Genomic DNA, 9,967 nt, shown 5'->3' on the forward strand with positions numbered 1-9,967 from the left:
GCATAAAATGATACCAAAAGCATTAGAACAAAATTCTATGATTTGTTACAACAAATCAATGAACAAAATTCTTGATAAATGGACAAAAACAGTTGCAAATCATTTAAATATGTACAAAATAACATCAGAAGCACAATAACAATATTCTGTTGTCTAGTTATAGCATAAAGAGGACAACTGCAACAAGTATACCTCAGTTCACATGAAATACATCGAAAGACAAACAAAATACACCAAAACACAAACCAAAATACACCGCTATTTTTTTATTATATCATACAATGTGAGTTCAAAAATACATGCAAATTAATAAAACATGCATAAAATAATACCAGAAGCACTAGAACAAAATTCTATGGTTCATTACAACAAATCGATGAACAAAATTCCTGATAAATGGATAAAAACAGTTGCAAATCACTCAAATATGTACAGAATAACATCAGAAGTACAATAATAATATTCTGTTATCTAATTACAACATAAAGAGGACAACACAACCAAGTACACCTCAATTCATATGAAATACACCGAAAGTTGTCAATGATTACTAGAGACAAAATGTAGTTCGAAATATGCAAACACTCAAACATGCACAAAAACAAATTCAAATTCCTCAAACACATATAAATACAGGTTAAATTATACGACAAATACTACGTGACATTTTACACCGACCTAATACAGTTATTACAAAATAAAGCGTATAATGAGAATAGTAATACGTACTTTAAGGCAAGAACACGAAATGATTGTACTAAATAAACAGAATTATGACTATGTAGTGTTTTGCGATAGAAATGAGAAAGAGAAAAGTGAGAAAACTGGACGATTAGTGAATAATACCTTTAATAATATTTCGTATTTTCTTTCTATGTTTATTGGTGATGATTTCGAATTTAGCTTTAAAATTTTCTTGACTTTTTGTGACGATTTTAAGAGATTTTTTAGAAATTTTAAACTTGATTTGAATTTTGAGCGTTGCGATTTTGATCCTAGAAGAAGAACTATTTTTTATAATGATGTTCGTACCATTTAATAGTTGGGATAAGTACGTATTTATACGCAATACGCATTCTAATATAAGGTTAGTTTTTGTTGGATTTAGATAAATTTAATTGGATTTGTTTAGACAAAAAATTTGTATACATAACAAAACTGCAAAAAATTAAAAAAAGGGTAATATACACATTAATGAGACTCAAGCCCAAATGAAAATTTAGCAATAAAAATTAGGTCATTCAATAGAAGAACTTTTTACATACAACTCATAATACTATCGGATTTCAATTAACATGTCAAGTCACTATTTTAGTAACTGCTTAAATTAATTACTTTAATGATTGGATATCGGCTAAAGAATTTTAAATTGTAAAAAATCGCTTTATCCTTCCAATAAATAGTTAAGGATCAAAAAAAGATTTACTTCTAATTTAATGCTACGTTTATCAATCTTCTTACGCGGATTGACCTTTTTATTCCGGTATGAGGATCTGAAACTTTTTTTTAAGGTAAGTTTTATGTTCTCTTTGTTATAGGATTTAAATTGTCTAATTTTTTTTAAAATAAAAAATAAAATATTTAAAATAAAAAATAAATTATATAAAATTTATTAAATATTATTTATTTATTTTTTTAATAATTTAAATAGAAAATGATAAACACTATAACATTTAATACAATATGCAACTAAAAATATAATTTAATTCTAGAGGGGGCGAAGATAGTAACCTATATAAAATATTTATAAAAAAAATTCGGTATCCAAACATTTAATCTTAAACAAGCATTTGTGATTTGGTAAATCTTTGATATGTATGTACTAACAAAAATTTTTAAGTATACCAGTTTATTAATATTTTAATAATTTTTAATCGTTAAGAAATATATATATATATATATATATATATATATATATATATATACCGGTATAGTGGAAAATTCTCCCTTACTAACACATAGTATTTGTCGTGATGATGAAATTCGCACGTGAAAGTTGAATAGGCAGGCAGACATTGACGTTTCGCGTCTGTTTCGGCTTGATTGGATTTACTTTCATCTCTAATCCATTCTAACATTTTACTTGGATAATTCAGGGTAAAACAAAAGGGAAAAAGAGTTATGAAAAAACAAATCATTATTGTTCATGTATATTATTTCGCTAAAATTTAAAAATTATAATATTACACGAATGTTCTAATTTCTAAAATCAAATATTGTAATTTTTAAGACAATCGCATAATATTGTAATTTTTTAATTTTATTTAAATAAAAAAATATGTATTTAGATGATAAAAATATTTTGTAAATTTATTTTATATATATAAATATAATTAGAATTTTGATATAATTTGATTTAAGTGAATGATATGTATCTGAAGATATTTGTAGACCAAATGCATATTACCCTATGAGTGTACAATTTTACGCGAACAGCCTATTATAATTAAGAGTATAACGATAATTAAATTTTTGAAGATATTGATTTTGGATTAATTTGTATTTAAAGAAAAAAATATTAATTAGGTATTTTAAGATAATAAACGGTAGATATGTATGTCCTTTTATTAATAACTAGTGTATGAACCCGTGCTAAGCACGGAAAAATTTATAAAAGTAAAAAAAAATTATATGTTTAGATATTTTAAAAAAAACATAAAATAATTATTATGTTAAGAAATTTATAAAATTATTCTCAAAATTAAAGTTTAATTCAAAAATAGTGAGTAATAATTATTTTACACTTTTTTTAAGTAAAATAATTATACATTGGTACAGAATTTAAAATAAAATTAAAATATTTATATTAAAATCTTATTTTTTCAAAGACTTCTCCATAAACAACATTGATAGTTAAATTTATAGACATTCCTACGTGATTCATAAGTAAAACTTTTAAATATCTCTTACTCTTAACTCTTGAAAGTGCCACATATAGTTGGCCATGTGTAAAAACTGGTTTTGGCAAGTACAATCTAACATGAGATAAAGTTTGTCCCTGAGACTTATTAATTATCATGGCAAACGATACTATTATGAAAAACTGTCTTCGTTGGAATCTAACTGGGACGGTTTCATTTGTTGGTACCATATTCATTTTTGGAGTCAAAGCAATATGACCAACATTGTTATCCGTTAAGACTTCACATTCTATGATATGATTTCCAAGCTTCCTAACTTGTAGCCATGTACCATTACAAATACCACTGGATTAGTCAATATTCCTCAGTAACATCACCGGATCACCAACCTTGAGTATTAATTTATATGGAGGCAAACCAGAGCAATTTATGCTATTCAGTAATTCAAGATCTAAATTTTGTGCAGACATCCGATTTTTATCCCTAGTGTATGTTCTCGTGTCCTACACGGGATAATACATAAAATTATATAAAATTTTTTATTAAAATTTAAATAAAAAATATACATAGTAATTATTATTATAAATATTTTACAACTTAAAATTATTAAAAATAATTAATATTTATTTTAATCAATTTAAATTTATTGAATGGTCATTTCATTTGCCCGCTTAAGCAAGTATTTGGAGTTCGAATCTCGCCTTGTGTATCACAATCCATTAGTTAGCGACAGACCCTTAATAAATAGAACATCAATATGTGGTGGATTAATTCTCGACTTGCCAAGTTAAAAAATCTGTAGAAAAAATTGTATTTGTCTTTAAAATAGATTAATTTTTCATTAATAGAAATACTTATGAATTTTTGTCTTTGTTGAAATTTTCTTGGGACAATTTTATTTATTACTATCGTATTCATTCTTGAAATCAAAACAATATGATCAACATTGTTACTTGTTAAAACTTCACATTTTATGAAATAATTTTTAAATTTTCAAATTCATAAACTTATGTCATTACAAAAGTTATTAGATCGATTAATATTTTTTGGAAATATGGTGTATCGAAACACCATCGTTGAGTATTAGTTAGTGTGAAAAGAAACCGATAACAACTTTTATTATTCAATATATAATTTATTCTATTGAAAAATAAATTAATATTTTCTAAACTTGTAAATACATTTTCTTCTAATTTCTTACACCATTTTATTTGCCAATATTTACTATTAAAAAATAACAAATGACCATACTATCTTACAATATATGATGTACAAAGTAATTTCTTATCTTAAAATTAATTTTGGTTAGTGAGATAAAATGTAAAATATTTTTTTATTTTCTTACTCAAATTTAAATTTAAATTTAGAATTGATTAACACTCATCATTTTTTTAATTTCAATAAAAATAAATTGGTTAGATGCAAAATATTCATCATTTAATAATTTCAATCATTTAAATTTTAATTACCAAAAATTAGATTAAAAATTAATTATAAACTTAATAATCGATTATATATATATATATATATATATATATATATATATATTAGTACGTAAATAATAATATCCAATGTATTGATTATTTATTTTTTTGACAGAATTAATATATAATCTATTGAGGATTGATTTATTATCCAATTTTTTTTATAAATTTTGTAATATGTGAAAATAGTAATCTTATTTTTTATTATTATTTAATAAATTCTTCTTAATTTTTTAATTATGTAATTAACTTAATTAATAATCTTTATTATTGCTTTTATACTAAAAAAATATCAATTTATACTATTTATATATTTTTTACTACTAATAAATAAATAAATATTTGCACTATTATACTTATTGTGCTAGATGATAACTTAAGTTATTTATTTTGTATGTTAAATTTATTAAATATTAAGATGAAAAATTAAAATTGTTCAATAAATTATATAAATAGTCATTACAGAAAAGAAAAAAAATTATATATCATATATAATAATTCTTGATATATATAGTGTCATGTATATATTAAAATTCTCTATTTTAATTATGTGAGTGATTATTGTTATTTTCACTTTTTTGTTACATTAGAAAATAATATTTAAAACTAAAAAAGAGATAATTAATTTTTTTAATTTGAATTAAAAAATGTCTTGTAAATATCTAACTTTTATATATACTAAGTGTTATAATATTAAATAGTATGGTATTTGCTATAACAATGACTCAAAATATTAATTTAAGATATATTTGAACCTGGTAAGACCTCAATGCAAGCAAGATCAACTAAAATATATTGTTAGGGTCCCAAATTTGACTTGAGTTCGTTACCTTAAAGACCCAATGCAGATGAAGTCCATGCGTTTCCTCTTAAATCGGCTCAAATTGGATCTCCGTTGCTAGTTAGATATGGTAATGAGAACTCAGGGGAGCGTGAGAAACCCACTTTTCATCCTTCATTCCTATTTAAAAAAAATGTCTCTGTTCTTTCTCCGTCATTGTAAGTTCCTATTTAATTACTCCTAAGAGAACGTAGATCTCTTCGGGTATCTATTAATATTCTTTGAAAATTTTTTAAAAAATTAACACAAAAAGACATAATATAATAAATCATAAAATAATCAATTCAATATAATTCAACACAATTTATAACATATTCGTTATGAAAAATAACATTTAAAAAGGAGAAAACATAAAAAAATCCAACATAATAACATAACATAATTTTTTAGGACGATACTGAGCGACATAGTGACGGACTTGATGAGAGGTAGAAAAAGTGAGTTAGAGAGAGAGAGGATCAAGGCTGAGAATGAGTCTGGAAGAAAAAGGAAAAATTCAAATTGGAGGCAGAAATTAAGGTTACTAAATTCAAGAAATAGATTTACATATATATAATAAATAGGATAAATTAATAATTTTATATTCGCGTATATTTAATAAGTTTCATGAGGCGGGTACTTATGTCCGTGCCCCTATTAGGAGTGGCAAATGGGAAAGTCCGCCCTGTCTTGCCAAAAGCTCGCCCCGCCTAGTAAAACGGTTCTGAATTTTTCCCCTGCCTACCTAATGGTAGGCTAGCGGGATCTCCTTTTTTTTATAAACCATTAAATATTAAACAATATATATAATTTCACAACAATTTCAATAAATTTATAATTTCTAAAAACATAAAAAAATTATAATTTTTAAATTCACGCACATTAACGTCTTTATAATTATAAATATGTAATAAATATACTTATAAATCAATTTTTTTGAAACAAAATAATAAAACCAGTATTGTCCAAAGCAAAAAAATATTATCCAAAATATATAATTAAACATCTTCAAGTTTATAATCAATCAAACATAAACATAATCCAAAATATAACTTAAAACTCCTTCAATTATCATCTTCATCCTCTTGTAGATCAATAACATTATAAAAATTTGTAAAAAATGTCTCTACCAAAATAAAAACTTGGCCCAGCGGGAAAGCCTGCCCCGTCCCGTCGAAGTCCGCCAAATCCCGTGGATTAGGCGGTGCAGGGTAGGCGGGATTTTTAAGTTTGGTGGTCATAAATTTTCAGCCAAACTCGCATTTTTTGGCGGGTTATGCAACCAGCTCGACAGGTTTCGACCCGTTTGCCACTCCTACTCCCCATCCATTTTCGCATGGCAGGTCGTGAGGATTTCGGGAGTCCCCATCTAGCTCCAAAACGCGAGTAATTCCTGCAAATACCCGTTTCGGCTGTTTTTGTGATCATCCTTATTGCTAGCATTCATTGGTTCATGACGTGGAGCTATTCTAGCCACTCAATAAATTCTCAGATAATCAAAGTCTAGGTTATATCATTTTTATAAAGTTACATGTATCCTTATTATAATAATATTAATAAAAGATAAATGGATAAACACTAAACTATTGTTTGGATATAAGATAAAAAATAAGAGGAAAGAAAATGAAAGAAAAGTATTTTTTGTGTGTGTTGTTTAGATGAAAAAAATGAATGAAAAGAAAATAGAGGAAAAAATTTCTTTTGCTTGAATGGAAGGAAAAGTAAGAAGAGAAAAAATCATAATAGAGAAAAATTATATTAATGTTTTTATATATTATATATAAATTATAATTCAAATGGTAACTCTGTATTTTTATCCGTGTTTGCACTTTTGAATCAGTTTTTTCGCAACTTTGAAGAAAAAAAATTTACGTGAGCTCCATATACACTTTTATGTTTTTCATTCAATTTCTTTGTTGAACCAAATAATGAAAAATTAATTTTTCCATCTATTTTCTTCTCCAGCATGTTATTCCTCTACAAATTCTTCTAATCTAAACAATGCATAAATATGTCATCTATTCTATTATATATAACAATAACTAATATCACATATTAGGCTAATTTATGTTGATAAACCAAAGTCACCCTAAAATTACCTGAATCCCCTAAACCCAATAACGTTATCTAATTGTCTCCATTTACATTTCCATATAAATCGAATATAATGAATTCGAATTAGGATAATAAGTAGTAAATCTAATTTATATTTAATAATTTACTCTAACTTATGGTAAAAATGTAAAATTTGATGCAAAAAAAAAAAAAAAATAAAATGACATACATTTTTTACTAACGAACAAAAAATATATTTTTTTATTTTTTATATACGTATCTATCTTTTTAAGTTATACATTTTGATTTATATAAATTAATGATAATTAAATGTACAAAAAAATACTAATTAATAAAAAAATAAAATTTAAGATAAACATGTCCTGAACAAATTGAAATAAAATAAAGACTTTTAATTATGATCATTAATTATAATTACATATATTTACTTCAAGATTTATACTTCAAAAACACACTTATTAATATTTTGTATTTTTATTTTTTAATTTTATACTATCACAAACATTAGTTACTCTCCAATAATGACAATACTTTTAAAAAAATAAACATAACTAAATGATTTTAAAATTATATAATAATTTTTAATATAACAAAAAAATATACAATTACCTAAAATATAATATTTATGTAGTAACTGAAATTTAATTGTCAATATAAAGTAATATAATATCATTTCGTAATCAAATAAGTGTTTAATCAAAGAATTTAATATTTATATAATAATATGACAAAATAAATTAAAATTTGAGTTTAATCATAGCAAGCGTTCAAGTTTAAATTTTTATAAATTAATTTATTTGTGTTAAAGTGAATTGCGTAATAAAAATTCATAAAAATTTCATATATTGAAGTAGACAACAATTTATTTATAAATACAAAAAGTGTATTGAATAAGTAAGAAATTATTTTATTTTAATTTGGTCCATAATTCACATGATTCGAATTTAGTTCAATATATATAATTTGATTTGATTTGATTTAATAATTAGTTGAAAATATCTCAGTTGCCTATTTTATTCATAGATTTATTATTTTAATGACTAATAAATTAATCAAATTAATTAATTAGTACACACAATAAATTTGGATTAATAAATTAAAAGAAATAAATTAAAAATACTAACAAAATATTAAAATAAATAAATTAAAAAATACTACCAAATCAAATTGATATAAATTATAATAAATTATATAATATTTAAATATTTAATCAAATTAATTAGTTGATATAGTTAATTTATCGTAATAACTTATAGTTAATGGGTTAAAAGAAATAAATCAAAAAACATTCTTAGAAACATGCTATGTCAGCTTTATCATTAAGTACAAAAATCCAATTTTTATATAATAGAATAGATAAATTTAAATGTATAATATTATTCTTATTAAAATTATCTAATTATATTTATACAACTTAAACTTTTAGAGAAAATTATGAATGACATCTTATTGGTCAAAAAACTTATTAATGACTCTAGAGTCTAAATAATTTGATGTGAATTTCTTTTTATTTTTTACATTAACTTTAGATTAAAAAAATTAATTCTGACATATAATTGAAAACTTAAAATGCAATTAATAAATTTTTTTATCTATAATTATTAATGAGATGTAATCTAGATATAATGAGAAATAAATCATATAAATAGAGATTTTGCATAATAGATAGAGTTAAATTCAAGGATAACGATGTTTTTTAATTAATTTTTTTAATTTATTCAATTACAATAATAATAATAATAATAATAATAATAATAATAATAATAATAATATATTTGTCTAACTTAATTTAACTTTTTCGTACACAATTTTTAATTTATTTTATATTCATTTACATTAAAAAAAAAGAAAGAAATAAATGATATACAATCTTTAACACGGTACTCTTTTAGGTATTTAGAAATCTAGAACAAAAAAAAAGCCTTGAAAAACTAAATAGCCACCTAACTTTTCTTGCCCTCAATTCTGTGACCTTACTCCCAAAAACCCAGAAGAATAAAATATTGCTTGACTTGCTTTCAAATGCAGTAGAGAAGAACATGCAACTTCCATCTCGTCGCCGTTATTCCACCTGCCCAGTCACTACCATTGTTGTGTCTATTCCGCCACCGTATGCGTTGCTATGCGTCATCCAATTTAATGAATTTAATTAGAATAAACAATAAATTATTTATTTTATTTTAGACTTCATAAATGAAAAAATCAATTCACTGATACAATGAATTACAATTAACGTAGTCTAATTAATTAAGTAATATAAATTATAATAAATTATATTAATATTTAAATATCCAATTAAATCAATTAGTTGATATAATTAAGTAATTGTAATAAATTGTATTGAATGAGTTAAAATAACTAAATCGGAAAACACTCTGTGGAGCATGCTATGTCAACTCCATCGTTAAGTGTAGAAACTTAATTTTTATATAATAGAATAGATAAATAAAATAAATAAGTAAGTAAGTATTTGCACTATTATACTTCTTGTTCTACATAATGACTTAAGATATTTGTTTTGTATGTTAAATAATATAAATAATATTTTGTATCTTATATTCATTAAATATTGATATTAAGAGGAGAAAATTATGTAATAAATTTTATAAATAGTAATTATAAAAATAAATAATTATTTATTATAAAGATGTCAAAAGAATCTAATATATAAAGATGTGAATTGTAAAAATAGAGGGATACATATAAAGAAGAATAGCATGCATGCA

This window comes from Arachis stenosperma, chromosome 6 (assembly GCF_014773155.1).
Source record: "Arachis stenosperma cultivar V10309 chromosome 6, arast.V10309.gnm1.PFL2, whole genome shotgun sequence".
NCBI lineage: Eukaryota > Viridiplantae > Streptophyta > Magnoliopsida > Fabales > Fabaceae > Arachis > Arachis stenosperma.